Here is a 14,802-nt window from a genome sequence, read left to right as displayed (position 1 = left end):
TATGCCGCTCAAAATCTCAAGATACCGGGATTAGGACGGACATACAAGGCATGAACGGGGATCGAACCCGTGGTCTTCGGTTTACGAGACCGACGCCTTACCACTTGGCCATCACGCCTTGGCTGCCAAATGACACCTGGATGTTGACCAGACACATAAGTTTCCTACCAACTTGTGTTGGAAGAGTTTCAAAATGAAAACATCCTTCTGACTCATGAGTAAGTCAATGGATGGTGTTCCAGCAGCATCAGTAGTATCAGCATGAAGTATGACAGCATAAACTTCTGAACAGAACCCCTTTTAGAGGATGATGCTACCTGATTTGAATCGGAAACCGGAAATTTCCACAATGCATGAGTGTAACTGAATGTCAATTCTGCTCTAAGCACTAAGGAACATGCAGAAGCTCTAAAGGTTCTGTACACAGGCAGAGATGCTGGGGATTGCAGGTTTCCAATATGGGTTCTGGCGTGACCTCAAAGAGCCAGCAGCCTGCCAGGGATGATACACAAAAAGCCTGCATGTACTATGGACCTGTGCCTGTCCAGAATGCAGTCCTCAAGCCAGAGTATGCATTCAGTACAGACTTGTACAGAGCATTTCTAGAGGGCAGTTGTACAAACGTTAGGGCAAATTAGGCTAATCTAACAATTCAGTATATAAGATGGAGATGCTGGGGATTGAACCCAGGACCTTGTACATGCGAAGCACACGCTCTACCACTGAGCTACATCCCCATGTTATTTACTCTTCCTTTATCTTTGGAAGCTGATCGTGCAAAGTCATGGGTGCTAACATTAAAAATAGCTCCAAAAACTTCTGAACAGAATGCCTTCTAGAAGGTGTCGCTACCCAATTTGAACCGGGAACTCGATTTGGACTACACAGGCAATTGATTGAATGTAATTTTAGTCTTTTGAATGCTGGTGAAAAATAAACGGCAACCATACAACACGTTGAGAATATGCTCACATGGAGCCCTTCATTTTCTGCCTGCAAGCACATGGCACACTTTTTGCCACCAGTCTGCCAAGTCCCAAAGGTAGGGTTCCAGTGTGGGTTCTGGTGTGACCTCAACCGGCCAGCAGTCTGCAAGTGATGCTACACAAAAACATTGCATCTTATAAGGATCTGTGTCTGTCTAGCATGAAGGCTTGTGGCAGTCCTCTAGCTACAGCAAAGCCTTATGTACAGAGTACCCAGAGCCAGCTGGAGGGTTCCAGTGAATGCATTGGATAGACATCTACTAGCCAAAAGTTTGTAAGGAATGCTTCACAAAAAAGTCAGCTACTACGGACCTACTATGCAGCTGAAAATATCGAGATTACGGAATTAGGACGGACATACAAGGCATGAACGGGGATCGAACCCGTGGTCTTCGGTTTACGAGACCGACGCCTTACCACTTGGCCATCACGCCTTGGCTACAAAATGACACCTGGATGTTGACCAGATACATAAGTTTCCTACCAACTTGTGTTGGAAGAGTTTCAAAATGAAAACATCCTTCTGACTCATGAGTAAGTCAATGGATGGTGTTCCAGCAGCATCAGTAGTATCAGCATGAAGTATGACAGCATAAACTTCTGAACAGAACCCCTTTTAGAGGATGATGCTACCTGATTTGAATCGGAAACTGGAAATTTCGACAATGCATGAGTGTAACTGAATGTCAATTCTGCTCTAAACACTAAGGAACATGCAGAAGCTCTAAAGGTTCTGTACACAGGCAGATATGCTGGGGATTGCAGGTTTCCAATATGGGTTCTGGCGTGACCTCAAAGAGCCAGCAGCCTGCCAGGGATGATACACAAAAAGCCTGCATGTACTATGAACCTGTGCCTGTCCAGAATGCAGTCCTCAAGCCAGAGTATGCATTCAGTACAGACTTGTACAGAGCTTTTCTAGAGGGCAGTTGTACAAAAGTTAGGGCAAATTAGGCTAATCCAACAATTCAGTATATAAGATGGAGCTGCTGGGGATTGAACCCAGGACCTTGTACATGCGAAGCACACGCTCTACCACTGAGCTACATCCCCATGTTATTCACTCTTCCTTTATCTTTGGAAGCTGATCGTGCAAAGTCATGGGTGCTAACATTAAAAATAGCTCCAAAACCTTCTGAACAGAATGCCTTCTAGAAGGTGTCGCTACCCAATTTGAACCGGGAACTCGATTTGGACTACACAGGCAATTAATTGAACGTAATTTTAGTCTTTTGAATGCTGGTGAAAACTAACGGCAACCATACAACACGTTGAAAATATGCTCACATGGAGCCCTTCATTTTCTGCCTGCAAGCACATGGCACACTTTTTGCCACCAGTCTGCCAAGTCCCAAAGGTAGGGTTCCAGTGTGGGTTCTGGTGTGACCTCAACCGGCCAGCAGTCTGCAAGTGATGCTACACAAAAACATTGCATCTTATAAGGATCTGTGTCTGTCTAGCATGAAGGCTTGTGGCAGTCCTCTAGCTAGAGCAAAGCCTTATGTACAGAGTACCCAGAGCCAGCTGGAGGGTTCCAGTGAATGCATTGGATAGACATCTACTAGCCAAAAGTTTGTAAGGAATGCTCCACAAAATGTCAGCTACTACGGACCTACTATGCCGCTCAAAATCTCGAGATTCCGGAATTAGGACGGACATACAAGGCATGAACGGGGATCGAACCCGTGGTCTTCGGTTTACGAGACCGACGCCTTACCACTTGGCCATCACGCCTTGGCTACAAAATGACACCTGGATGTTGACCAGACACATAAGTTTCCTACCAACTTGTGTTGGAAGAGTTTCAAAATGAAAACATCCTTCTGACTCATGAGTAAGTCAATGGATGGTGTTCCAGCAGCATCAGTAGTATCAGCATGAAGTATGACAGCATAAACTTCTGAAAAGAACCCCTTTTAGAGGATGATGCTACCTGATTTGAATCGGAAACTGGAAATTTCGACAATGCATGAGTGTAACTGAATGTCAATTCTGCTCTAAACACTAAGGAACATGCAGAAGCTCTAAAGGTTCTGTACACAGGCAGATATGCTGGGGATTGCAGGTTTCCAATATGGGTTCTGGCGTGACCACAAAGAGCCAGCAGCCGGCCAGGGATGATACACAAAAAGCCTGCATGTACTATGAACCTGTGCCTGTCCAGAATGCAGTCCTCAAGCCAGAGTATGCATTCAGTACAGACTTGTACAGAGCATTTCTAGAGGGCAGTTGTACAAACGTTAGGGCAAATTAGGCTATTCTAACAATTCAGTATATAAGATGGAGCTGCTGGGGATTGAACCCAGGACCTTGTACATGCGAAGCACACACTTTACCACTGAGCTACATCCCCATGTTATTTACTCTTCCTTTATCTTTGGAAGCTGATCGTGCAAAGTCATGGGTGCTAACATTAAAAATAGGTCCAAAAACTTCTGAACAGAATGCCTTCTAGAAGGTGTCGCTACCCAATTTGAACCGGGAACTCGATTTGGACTACACAGGCAATTAATTGAACATAATTTTAGTCTTTTGAATGCTGGTGAAAACTAACGGCAACCATACAACACGTTGAAAATATGCTCACATGGAGCCCTTCATTTTCTGCCTGCAAGCACATGGCACACTTCTTGCCACCAGTCTGCCAAGTCCCAAAGGTAGGGTTCCAGTGTGGGTTCTGGTGTGACCTCAACCGGCCAGCAGTCTGCAAGTGATGCTACACAAAAACATTGCATCTTATAAGGATCTGTGTCTGTCTAGCATGAAGGCTTGTGGCAGTCCTCTAGCTACAGCAAAGCCTTATGTACAGAGTACCCAGAGCCAGCTGGAGGGTTCCAGTGAATGCATTGGATAGACATCTACTAGCCAAAAGTTTGTAAGGAATGTTCCACAAAAAAGTCAGCTACTACGGACCTACTATGCCGCTCAAAATCTCGAGATTCCGGAAATAGGACAGACATACAAGGCATGAACTGGGATCGAACCCGTGGTCTTCGGTTTACAAGACCGACGCCTTACCACTTGGCCATCACACCTTGGCTACAAAATGACACCTGGATGTTGACCAGACACATAAGTTTCCTACCAACTTGTGTTGGAAGAGTTTCAAAATGAAAACATCCTTCTGACTCATGAGTAAGTCAATGGATTCTGTTCCAGCAGCATCAGTAGTATCAGCATGAAGTATGACAGCATAAACTTCTGAACAGAACCCCTTTTAGAGGATGATGCTACCTGATTTGAATCGGAAACTGGAAATTTCGACAATGCATGAGTGTAACTGAATGTCAATTCTGCTCTAAGCACTAAGGAACATGCAGAAGCTCTAAAGTTTCTGTACACAGGCAGATATGCTGGGGATTGCAGGTTTCCAATATGGGTTCTGGCGTGACCTCAAAGAGCCAGCAGCCTGCCAGGGATGATACACAAAAAGCCTGCATGTACTATGGACCTGTGCCTGTCCAGAATGCAGTCCTCAAGCCAGAGTATGCATTCAGTACAGACTTGTACAGAGCTTTTCTAGAGGGCAGATGTACAAACGTTAGGGCAAATTAGGCTAATCTAACAATTCAGTATATAAGATGGAGATGCTGGGGATTGAACCCAGGACCTTGTACATGCGAAGCACACGCTCTACCACTGAGCTACATCCCCATGTTATTGACTCTTCCTTTATCTTTGGAAGCTGATCGTGCAAAGTCATGGGTGCTAACATTAAAAATAGCTCCAAAAACTTCTGAACAGAATGCCTTCTAGAAGGTGTCGCTACCCAATTTGAACCGGGAACTCGATTTGGACTACACAGGCAATTAATTGAACATAATTTTAGTCTTTTGAATGCTGGTGAAAACTAACGGCAACCATACAACACGTTGAAAATATGCTCACATGGAGCCCTTCATTTTCTGCCTGCAAGCACATGGCACACTTCTTGCCACCAGTCTGCCAAGTCCCAAAGGTAGGGTTCCAGTGTGGGTTCTGGTGTGACCTCAACCGGCCAGCAGTCTGCAAGTGATGCTACACAAAAACATTGCATCTTATAAGGATCTGTGTCTGTCTAGCATGAAGGCTTGTGGCAGTCCTCTAGCTACAGCAAAGCCTTATGTACAGAGTACCCTGAGCCAGCTGGAGGGTTCCAGTGAATGCATTGGATAGACATCTACTAGCCAAAAGTTTGTAAGGAATGCTCCACAAAAAAGTCAGCTACTACGGACCTACTATGCCGCTCAAAATTTCGAGATTATGGAATTAGGACGGACATACAAGGCATGAACGGGGATCGAACCCGTGGTCTTCGGTTTACGAGACCGACGCCTTACCACTTGGCCATCACGCCTTGGCTACAAAATGACACCTGGATGTTGACCAGACACATAAGTTTCCTACCAACTTGTGTTGGAAGAGTTTCAAAATGAAAACATCCTTCTGACTCATGAGTAAGTCAATGGATGGTGTTCCAGCAGCATCAGTAGTATCAGCATGAAGTATGACAGCATAAACTTCTGAACAGAACCCCTTTTAGAGGATGATGCTACCTGATTTGAATCGGAAACCGGAAATTTCCACAATGCATGAGTGTAACTGAATGTCAATTCTGCTCTAAGCACTAAGGAACATGCAGAAGCTCTAAAGGTTCTGTACACAGGCAGAGATGCTGGGGATTGCAGGTTTCCAATATGGGTTCTGGCGTGACCTCAAAGAGCCAGCAGCCTGCCAGGGATGATACACAAAAAGCCTGCATGTACTATGGACCTGTGCCTGTCCAGAATGCAGTCCTCAAGCCAGAGTATGCATTCAGTACAGACTTGTACAGAGCTTTTCTAGAGGGCAGTTGTACAAACGTTAGGGCAAATTAGGCTAATCTAACAATTCAGTATATAAGATGGAGATGCTGGGGATTGAACCCAGGACCTTGTACATGCGAAGCACACGCTCTACCACTGAGCTACATCCCCATGTTATTGACTCTTCCTTTATCTTTGGAAGCTGATCGTGCAAAGTCATGGGTGCTAACATTAAAAATAGCTCCAAAAACTTCTGAACAGAATGCCTTCTAGAAGGTGTCGCTACCCAATTTGAACCGGGAACTCGATTTGGACTACACAGGCAATTAATTGAACATAATTTTAGTCTTTTGAATGCTGGTGAAAACTAACGGCAACCATACAACACGTTGAAAATATGCTCACATGGAGCCCTTCATTTTCTGCCTGCAAGCACATGGCACACTTCTTGCCACCAGTCTGCCAAGTCCCAAAGGTAGGGTTCCAGTGTGGGTTCTGGTGTGACCTCAACCGGCCAGCAGTCTGCAAGTGATGCTACACAAAAACATTGCATCTTATAAGGATCTGTGTCTGTCTAGCATGAAGGCTTGTGGCAGTCCTCTAGCTACAGCAAAGCCTTATGTACAGAGTACCCAGAGCCAGCTGGAGGGTTCCAGTGAATGCATTGGATAGACATCTACTAGCCAAAAGTTTGTAAGGAATGCTCCACAAAAAAGTCAGCTACTACACCGCTGAAAATATCGAGATTCCGGAATTAGGACGGACATACAAGGCATGAACGTGGATCGAACCCGTGGTGTTCGGTTTACGAGACCGACGCCTTACCACTTGGCCATCACGCCTTGGCTACTAAATGACACCTGGATGTTGACCAGACACATAAGTTTCCTTCCAACTTGTGTTGGAAGAGTTTCAAAATGAAAACATCCTTCTGACTCATGAGTAAGTCAATGGATGGTGTTCCAGCAGCATCAGTAGTATCAGCATGAAGTATGACAGCATAAACTTCTGAACAGAACCCCTTTTAGAGGATGATGCTACCTGATTTGAAATGGAAACCGGAAATTTCGACAATGCATGAGTGTAACTGAATGTCAATTCTGCTCTAAGCACTAAGGAACATGCAGAAGCTCTAAGCTCTAAAGGTTCTGTACACAGGCAGAGATGCTGGGGATTGCAGGTTTCCAATATGGGTTCTGGCGTGACCTCAAAGAGCCAGCAGCCTGCCAGGGATGATACACAAAAAGCCTGCATGTACTATGGACCTGTGCCTGTCCAGAATGCAGTCCTCAAGCCAGAGTATGCATTCAGTACAGACTTGTACAGAGCTTTTCTAGAGGGCACTTGTACAAACGTTAGGGCAAATTAGGCTAATCTAACAATTCAGTATATAAGATGGAGATGCTGGGGATTGAACCCAGGACCTTGTACATGCGAAGCACACGCTCTACCACTGAGCTACATCCCCATGTTATTGACTCTTCCTTTATCTTTGGAAGCTGATCGTGCAAAGTCATGGGTGCTAACATTAAAAATAGCTCCAAAAACTTCTGAACAGAATGCCTTCTAGAAGGTGTCGCTACCCAATTTGAACCGGGAACTCGATTTGGACTACACAGGCAATTAATTGAACATAATTTTAGTCTTTTGAATGCTGGGGAAAACTAACGGCAACCATACAACACGTTGAAAATATGCTCACATGGAGCCCTTCATTTTCTGCCTGCAAGCACATGGCACACTTCTTGCCACCAGTCTGCCAAGTCCCAAAGGTAGGGTTCCAGTGTGGGTTCTGGTGTGACCTCAACCGGCCAGCAGTCTGCAAGTGATGCTACACAAAAACATTGCATCTTATAAGGATCTGTGTCTGTCTAGCATGAAGGCTTGTGGCAGTCCTCTAGCTACAGCAAAGCCTTATGTACAGAGTACCCAGAGCCAGCTGGAGGGTTCCAGTGAATGCATTGGATAGACATCTACTAGCCAAAGGTTTGTAAGGAATGTTCCACAAAAAAGTCAGCTACTACGGACCTACTATGCCGCTCAAAATCTCGAGATTCCGGAATTAGGACGGACATACAAGGCATGAACGGGGATCGAACCCGTGGTCTTCGGTTTACAAGGCATGAACGGGGATCGAACCCGTGGTCTTCGGTTTACAAGACCGACGCCTTACCACTTGGCCATCACACCTTGGCTACAAAATGACACCTGGATGTTGACCAGACACATAAGTTTCCTACCAACTTGTGTTGGAAGAGTTTCAAAATGAAAACATCCTTCTGACTCATGAGTAAGTCAATGGATTCTGTTCCAGCAGCATCAGTAGTATCAGCATGAAGTATGACAGCATAAACTTCTGAACAGAACCCCTTTTAGAGGATGATGCTACCTGATTTGAATCGGAAACTGGAAATTTCGACAATGCATGAGTGTAACTGAATGTCAATTCTGCTCTAAGCACTAAGGAACATGCAGAAGCTCTAAAGTTTCTGTACACAGGCAGATATGCTGGGGATTGCAGGTTTCCAATATGGGTTCTGGCGTGACCTCAAAGAGCCAGCAGCCTGCCAGGGATGATACACAAAAAGCCTGCATGTACTATGGACCTGTGCCTGTCCAGAATGCAGTCCTCAAGCCAGAGTATGCATTCAGTACAGACTTGTACAGAGCTTTTCTAGAGGGCACTTGTACAAACGTTAGGGCAAATTAGGCTAATCTAACAATTCAGTATATAAGATGGAGATGCTGGGGATTGAACCCAGGACCTTGTACATGCGAAGCACACGCTCTACCACTGAGCTACATCCCCATGTTATTGACTCTTCCTTTATCTTTGGAAGCTGATCGTGCAAAGTCATGGGTGCTAACATTAAAAATAGCTCCAAAAACTTCTGAACAGAATGCCTTCTAGAAGGTGTCGCTACCCAATTTGAACCGGGAACTCGATTTGGACTACACAGGCAATTAATTGAACATAATTTTAGTCTTTTGAATGCTGGGGAAAACTAACGGCAACCATACAACACGTTGAAAATATGCTCACATGGAGCCCTTCATTTTCTGCCTGCAAGCACATGGCACACTTCTTGCCACCAGTCTGCCAAGTCCCAAAGGTAGGGTTCCAGTGTGGGTTCTGGTGTGACCTCAACCGGCCAGCAGTCTGCAAGTGATGCTACACAAAAACATTGCATCTTATAAGGATCTGTGTCTGTCTAGCATGAAGGCTTGTGGCAGTCCTCTAGCTACAGCAAAGCCTTATGTACAGAGTACCCAGAGCCAGCTGGAGGGTTCCAGTGAATGCATTGGATAGACATCTACTAGCCAAAGGTTTGTAAGGAATGTTCCACAAAAAAGTCAGCTACTACGGACCTACTATGCCGCTCAAAATCTCGAGATTCCGGAATTAGGACGGACATACAAGGCATGAACGGGGATCGAACCCGTGGTCTTCGGTTTACAAGGCATGAACGGGGATCGAACCCGTGGTCTTCGGTTTACAAGACCGACGCCTTACCACCTGGCCATCACACCTTGGCTACAAAATGACACCTGGATGTTGACCAGACACATAAGTTTCCTACCAACTTGTGTTGGAAGAGTTTCAAAATGAAAACATCCTTCTGACTCATGAGTAAGTCAATGGATTCTGTTCCAGCAGCATCAGTAGTATCAGCATGAAGTATGACAGCATAAACTTCTGAACAGAACCCCTTTTAGAGGATGATGCTACCTGATTTGAATTGGAAACTGGAAATTTCGACAATGCATGAGTGTAACTGAATGTCAATTCTGCTCTAAGCACTAAGGAACATGCAGAAGCTCTAAAGTTTCTGTACACAGGCAGATATGCTGGGGATTGCAGGTTTCCAATATGGGTTCTGGCGTGACCTCAAAGAGCCAGCAGCCTGCCAGGGATGATACACAAAAAGCCTGCATGTACTATGGACCTGTGCCTGTCCAGAATGCAGTCCTCAAGCCAGAGTATGCATTCAGTACAGACTTGTACAGAGCTTTTCTAGAGGGCACTTGTACAAACGTTAGGGCAAATTAGGCTAATCTAACAATTCAGTATATAAGATGGAGATGCTGGGGATTGAACCCAGGACCTTGTACATGCGAAGCACACGCTCTACCACTGAGCTACATCCCCATGTTATTGACTCTTCCTTTATCTTTGGAAGCTGATCGTGCAAAGTCATGGGTGCTAACATTAAAAATAGGTCCAAAAACTTCTGAACAGAATGCCTTCTAGAAGGTGTCGCTACCCAATTTGAACCGGGAACTCGATTTGGACTACACAGGCAATTAATTGAACATAATTTTCGTCTTTTGAATGCTGGGGAAAACTAACGGCAACCATACAACACGTTGAAAATATGCTCACATGGAGCCCTTCATTTTCTGCCTGCAAGCACATGGCACACTTCTTGCCACCAGTCTGCCAAGTCCCAAAGGTAGGGTTCCAGTGTGGGTTCTGGTGTGACCTCAACCGGCCAGCAGTCTGCAAGTGATGCTACACAAAAACATTGCATCTTATAAGGATCTGTGTCTGTCTAGCATGAAGGCTTGTGGCAGTCCTCTAGCTACAGCAAAGCCTTATGTACAGAGTACCCAGAGCCAGCTGGAGGGTTCCAGTGAATGCATTGGATAGACATCTACTAGCCAAAGGTTTGTAAGGAATGTTCCACAAAAAAGTCAGCTACTACGGACCTACTATGCCGCTCAAAATCTCGAGATTCCGGAATTAGGACGGACATACAAGGCATGAACGGGGATCGAACCCGTGGTCTTCGGTTTACGAGACCGACGCCTTACCACTTGGCCATCACGCCTTGGCTGCAAAATGACACCTGGATGTTGACCAGACACATAAGTTTCCTACCAACTTGTGTTGGAAGAGTTTCAAAATGAAAACATCCTTCTGACTCATGAGTAAGTCAATGGATGGTGTTCCAGCAGCATCAGTAGTATCAGCATGAAGTATGACAGCATAAACTTCTGAACAGAACCCCTTTTAGAGGATGATGCTACCTGATTTGAATCGGAAACCGGAAATTTCCACAATGCATGAGTGTAACTGAATGTCAATTCTGCTCTAAGCACTAAGGAACATGCAGAAGCTCTAAAGGTTCTGTACACAGGCAGATATGCTGGGGATTGCAGGTTTCCAATATGGGTTCTGGCGTGACCTCAAAGAGCCAGCAGCCTGCCAGGGATGATACACAAAAAGCCTGCATGTACTATGGACCTGTGCCTGTCCAGAATGCAGTCCTCAAGCCAGAGTATGCATTCAGTACAGACTTGTACAGAGCTTTTCTAGAGGGCACTTGTACAAACGTTAGGGCAAATTAGGCTAATCTAACAATTCAGTATATAAGATGGAGATGCTGGGGATTGAACCCAGGACCTTGTACATGCGAAGCACACGCTCTACCACTGAGCTACATCCCCATGTTATTGACTCTTCCTTTATCTTTGGAAGCTGATCGTGCAAAGTCATGGGTGCTAACATTAAAAATAGGTCCAAAAACTTCTGAACAGAATGCCTTCTAGAAGGTGTCGCTACCCAATTTGAACCGGGAACTCGATTTGGACTACACAGGCAATTAATTGAACATAATTTTCGTCTTTTGAATGCTGGGGAAAACTAACGGCAACCATACAACACGTTGAAAATATGCTCACATGGAGCCCTTCATTTTCTGCCTGCAAGCACATGGCACACTTCTTGCCACCAGTCTGCCAAGTCCCAAAGGTAGGGTTCCAGTGTGGGTTCTGGTGTGACCTCAACCGGCCAGCAGTCTGCAAGTGATGCTACACAAAAACATTGCATCTTATAAGGATCTGTGTCTGTCTAGCATGAAGGCTTGTGGCAGTCCTCTAGCTACAGCAAAGCCTTATGTACAGAGTACCCAGAGCCAGCTGGAGGGTTCCAGTGAATGCATTGGATAGACATCTACTAGCCAAAGGTTTGTAAGGAATGTTCCACAAAAAAGTCAGCTACTACGGACCTACTATGCCGCTCAAAATCTCGAGATTCCGGAATTAGGACGGACATACAAGGCATGAACGGGGATCGAACCCGTGGTCTTCGGTTTACGAGACCGACGCCTTACCACTTGGCCATCACGCCTTGGCTGCAAAATGACACCTGGATGTTGACCAGACACATAAGTTTCCTACCAACTTGTGTTGGAAGAGTTTCAAAATGAAAACATCCTTCTGACTCATGAGTAAGTCAATGGATGGTGTTCCAGCAGCATCAGTAGTATCAGCATGAAGTATGACAGCATAAACTTCTGAACAGAACCCCTTTTAGAGGATGATGCTACCTGATTTGAATCGGAAACCGGAAATTTCCACAATGCATGAGTGTAACTGAATGTCAATTCTGCTCTAAGCACTAAGGAACATGCAGAAGCTCTAAAGGTTCTGTACACAGGCAGAGATGCTGGGGATTGCAGGTTTCCAATATGGGTTCTGGCGTGACCTCAAAGAGCCAGCAGCCGGCCAGGGATGATACACAAAAAGCCTGCATGTACTATGAACCTGTGCCTGTCCAGAATGCAGTCCTCAAGCCAGAGTATGCATTCAGTACAGACTTGTACAGAGCATTTCTAGAGGGCAGTTGTACAAACGTTAGGGCAAATTAGGCTATTCTAACAATTCAGTATATAAGATGGAGCTGCTGGGGATTGAACCCAGGACCTTGTACATGCGAAGCACACACTTTACCACTGAGCTACATCCCCATGTTATTTACTCTTCCTTTATCTTTGGAAGCTGATCGTGCAAAGTCATGGGTGCTAACATTAAAAATAGGTCCAAAAACTTCTGAACAGAATGCCTTCTAGAAGGTGTCGCTACCCAATTTGAACCGGGAACTCGATTTGGACTACACAGGCAATTAATTGAACATAATTTTAGTCTTTTGAATGCTGGTGAAAACTAACGGCAACCATACAACACGTTGAAAATATGCTCACATGGAGCCCTTCATTTTCTGCCTGCAAGCACATGGCACACTTCTTGCCACCAGTCTGCCAAGTCCCAAAGGTAGGGTTCCAGTGTGGGTTCTGGTGTGACCTCAACCGGCCAGCAGTCTGCAAGTGATGCTACACAAAAACATTGCATCTTATAAGGATCTGTGTCTGTCTAGCATGAAGGCTTGTGGCAGTCCACTAGCTACAGCAAAGCCTTATGTACAGAGTACCCTGAGCCAGCTGGAGGGTTCCAGTGAATGCATTGGATAGACATCTACTAGCCAAAAGTTTGTAAGGAATGCTCCACAAAAAAGTCAGCTACTACACCGCTGAAAATATCGAGATTCCGGAATTAGGACGGACATACAAGGCATGAACGTGGATCGAACCCGTGGTGTTCGGTTTACGAGACCGACGCCTTACCACTTGGCCATCACGCCTTGGCTACTAAATGACACCTGGATGTTGACCAGACACATAAGTTTCCTTCCAACTTGTGTTGGAAGAGTTTCAAAATGAAAACATCCTTCTGACTCATGAGTAAGTCAATGGATGGTGTTCCAGCAGCATCAGTAGTATCAGCATGAAGTATGACAGCATAAACTTCTGAACAGAACCCCTTTTAGAGGATGATGCTACCTGATTTGAATCGGAAACCGGAAATTTCCACAATGCATGAGTGTAACTGAATGTCAATTCTGCTCTAAGCACTAAGGAACATGCAGAAGCTCTAAGCTCTAAAGGTTCTGTACACAGGCAGAGATGCTGGGGATTGCAGGTTTCCAATATGGGTTCTGGCGTGACCTCAAAGAGCCAGCAGCCTGCCAGGGATGATACACAAAAAGCCTGCATGTACTATGGACCTGTGCCTGTCCAGAATGCAGTCCTCAAGCCAGAGTATGCATTCAGTACAGACTTGTACAGAGCTTTTCTAGAGGGCACTTGTACAAACGTTAGGGCAAATTAGGCTAATCTAACAATTCAGTATATAAGATGGAGATGCTGGGGATTGAACCCAGGACCTTGTACATGCGAAGCACACGCTCTACCACTGAGCTACAACCCCATGTTATTGACTCTTCCTTTATCTTTGGAAGCTGATCGTGCAAAGTCATGGGTGCTAACATTAAAAATAGCTCCAAAAACTTCTGAACAGAATGCCTTCTAGAAGGTGTCGCTACCCAATTTGAACCGGGAACTCGATTTGGACTACACAGGCAATTAATTGAACATAATTTTAGTCTTTTGAATGCTGGGGAAAACTAACGGCAACCATACAACACGTTGAAAATATGCTCACATGGAGCCCTTCATTTTCTGCCTGCAAGCACATGGCACACTTCTTGCCACCAGTCTGCCAAGTCCCAAAGGTAGGGTTCCAGTGTGGGTTCTGGTGTGACCTCAACCGGCCAGCAGTCTGCAAGTGATGCTACACAAAAACATTGCATCTTATAAGGATCTGTGTCTGTCTAGCATGAAGGCTTGTGGCAGTCCTCTAGCTACAGCAAAGCCTTATGTACAGAGTACCCAGAGCCAGCTGGAGGGTTCCAGTGAATGCATTGGATAGACATCTACTAGCCAAAAGTTTGTAAGGAATGTTCCACAAAAAAGTCAGCTACTACGGACCTACTATGCCGCTCAAAATCTCGAGATTCCGGAAATAGGACAGACATACAAGGCATGAACTGGGATCGAACCCGTGGTCTTCGGTTTACAAGACCGACGCCTTACCACTTGGCCATCACACCTTGGCTACAAAATGACACCTGGATGTTGACCAGACACATAAGTTTCCTACCAACTTGTGTTGGAAGAGTTTCAAAATGAAAACATCCTTCTGACTCATGAGTAAGTCAATGGATTCTGTTCCAGCAGCATCAGTAGTATCAGCATGAAGTATGACAGCATAAACTTCTGAACAGAACCCCTTTTAGAGGATGATGCTACCTGATTTGAATCGGAAACTGGAAATTTCGACAATGCATGAGTGTAACTGAATGTCAATTCTGCTCTAAGCACTAAGGAACATGCAGAAGCTCTAAAGTTTCT

General features: G+C 45.2%; 23 non-coding genes across 23 annotated transcripts; all 23 read right to left on the bottom strand.

Annotated features, from left to right (window-relative positions):
• Positions 1-46: 46 nt before the first annotated feature.
• On the bottom strand, positions 47-118 carry trnat-cgu (transfer RNA threonine (anticodon CGU)). Its single transcript has one exon. It is a non-coding gene; the product is annotated as a tRNA-Thr (tRNA).
• A 547-nt stretch (positions 119-665) lies between these two features.
• Positions 666-737, bottom strand: trnaa-cgc (transfer RNA alanine (anticodon CGC)). The gene has a single exon. It is a non-coding gene; the product is annotated as a tRNA-Ala (tRNA).
• Positions 738-1,348: 611 nt separating this feature from the next.
• On the bottom strand, positions 1,349-1,420 carry trnat-cgu (transfer RNA threonine (anticodon CGU)). Its single transcript has one exon. It is a non-coding gene; the product is annotated as a tRNA-Thr (tRNA).
• Positions 1,421-1,967: 547 nt separating this feature from the next.
• On the bottom strand, positions 1,968-2,039 carry trnaa-cgc (transfer RNA alanine (anticodon CGC)). The gene has a single exon. It is a non-coding gene; the product is annotated as a tRNA-Ala (tRNA).
• Positions 2,040-2,648: 609 nt separating this feature from the next.
• trnat-cgu (transfer RNA threonine (anticodon CGU)) lies at positions 2,649-2,720 on the bottom strand. The gene has a single exon. It is a non-coding gene; the product is annotated as a tRNA-Thr (tRNA).
• A 547-nt stretch (positions 2,721-3,267) lies between these two features.
• trnaa-cgc (transfer RNA alanine (anticodon CGC)) lies at positions 3,268-3,339 on the bottom strand. Its single transcript has one exon. It is a non-coding gene; the product is annotated as a tRNA-Ala (tRNA).
• Positions 3,340-3,949: 610 nt separating this feature from the next.
• Positions 3,950-4,021, bottom strand: trnat-ugu (transfer RNA threonine (anticodon UGU)). The gene has a single exon. It is a non-coding gene; the product is annotated as a tRNA-Thr (tRNA).
• A 547-nt stretch (positions 4,022-4,568) lies between these two features.
• trnaa-cgc (transfer RNA alanine (anticodon CGC)) lies at positions 4,569-4,640 on the bottom strand. Its single transcript has one exon. It is a non-coding gene; the product is annotated as a tRNA-Ala (tRNA).
• A 610-nt stretch (positions 4,641-5,250) lies between these two features.
• Positions 5,251-5,322, bottom strand: trnat-cgu (transfer RNA threonine (anticodon CGU)). The gene has a single exon. It is a non-coding gene; the product is annotated as a tRNA-Thr (tRNA).
• Positions 5,323-5,869: 547 nt separating this feature from the next.
• trnaa-cgc (transfer RNA alanine (anticodon CGC)) lies at positions 5,870-5,941 on the bottom strand. Its single transcript has one exon. It is a non-coding gene; the product is annotated as a tRNA-Ala (tRNA).
• Positions 5,942-6,540: 599 nt separating this feature from the next.
• Positions 6,541-6,612, bottom strand: trnat-cgu (transfer RNA threonine (anticodon CGU)). The gene has a single exon. It is a non-coding gene; the product is annotated as a tRNA-Thr (tRNA).
• A 554-nt stretch (positions 6,613-7,166) lies between these two features.
• On the bottom strand, positions 7,167-7,238 carry trnaa-cgc (transfer RNA alanine (anticodon CGC)). Its single transcript has one exon. It is a non-coding gene; the product is annotated as a tRNA-Ala (tRNA).
• A 650-nt stretch (positions 7,239-7,888) lies between these two features.
• trnat-ugu (transfer RNA threonine (anticodon UGU)) lies at positions 7,889-7,960 on the bottom strand. The gene has a single exon. It is a non-coding gene; the product is annotated as a tRNA-Thr (tRNA).
• Positions 7,961-8,507: 547 nt separating this feature from the next.
• trnaa-cgc (transfer RNA alanine (anticodon CGC)) lies at positions 8,508-8,579 on the bottom strand. Its single transcript has one exon. It is a non-coding gene; the product is annotated as a tRNA-Ala (tRNA).
• Positions 8,580-9,229: 650 nt separating this feature from the next.
• On the bottom strand, positions 9,230-9,301 carry trnat-ugu (transfer RNA threonine (anticodon UGU)). The gene has a single exon. It is a non-coding gene; the product is annotated as a tRNA-Thr (tRNA).
• A 547-nt stretch (positions 9,302-9,848) lies between these two features.
• trnaa-cgc (transfer RNA alanine (anticodon CGC)) lies at positions 9,849-9,920 on the bottom strand. Its single transcript has one exon. It is a non-coding gene; the product is annotated as a tRNA-Ala (tRNA).
• Positions 9,921-10,530: 610 nt separating this feature from the next.
• On the bottom strand, positions 10,531-10,602 carry trnat-cgu (transfer RNA threonine (anticodon CGU)). The gene has a single exon. It is a non-coding gene; the product is annotated as a tRNA-Thr (tRNA).
• A 547-nt stretch (positions 10,603-11,149) lies between these two features.
• On the bottom strand, positions 11,150-11,221 carry trnaa-cgc (transfer RNA alanine (anticodon CGC)). The gene has a single exon. It is a non-coding gene; the product is annotated as a tRNA-Ala (tRNA).
• A 610-nt stretch (positions 11,222-11,831) lies between these two features.
• Positions 11,832-11,903, bottom strand: trnat-cgu (transfer RNA threonine (anticodon CGU)). Its single transcript has one exon. It is a non-coding gene; the product is annotated as a tRNA-Thr (tRNA).
• Positions 11,904-12,450: 547 nt separating this feature from the next.
• trnaa-cgc (transfer RNA alanine (anticodon CGC)) lies at positions 12,451-12,522 on the bottom strand. Its single transcript has one exon. It is a non-coding gene; the product is annotated as a tRNA-Ala (tRNA).
• A 599-nt stretch (positions 12,523-13,121) lies between these two features.
• Positions 13,122-13,193, bottom strand: trnat-cgu (transfer RNA threonine (anticodon CGU)). Its single transcript has one exon. It is a non-coding gene; the product is annotated as a tRNA-Thr (tRNA).
• A 554-nt stretch (positions 13,194-13,747) lies between these two features.
• Positions 13,748-13,819, bottom strand: trnaa-cgc (transfer RNA alanine (anticodon CGC)). Its single transcript has one exon. It is a non-coding gene; the product is annotated as a tRNA-Ala (tRNA).
• Positions 13,820-14,429: 610 nt separating this feature from the next.
• On the bottom strand, positions 14,430-14,501 carry trnat-ugu (transfer RNA threonine (anticodon UGU)). The gene has a single exon. It is a non-coding gene; the product is annotated as a tRNA-Thr (tRNA).
• Positions 14,502-14,802: the final 301 nt, after the last annotated feature.

This window comes from Brachyhypopomus gauderio, unplaced genomic scaffold, assembly GCF_052324685.1.
Source record: "Brachyhypopomus gauderio isolate BG-103 unplaced genomic scaffold, BGAUD_0.2 sc65, whole genome shotgun sequence".
Classification (NCBI taxonomy): domain Eukaryota; kingdom Metazoa; phylum Chordata; class Actinopteri; order Gymnotiformes; family Hypopomidae; genus Brachyhypopomus; species Brachyhypopomus gauderio.
The sequence above is the reverse complement of the archived record's forward strand: the minus strand, read 5'-3'. Positions and strand labels throughout refer to the sequence as shown.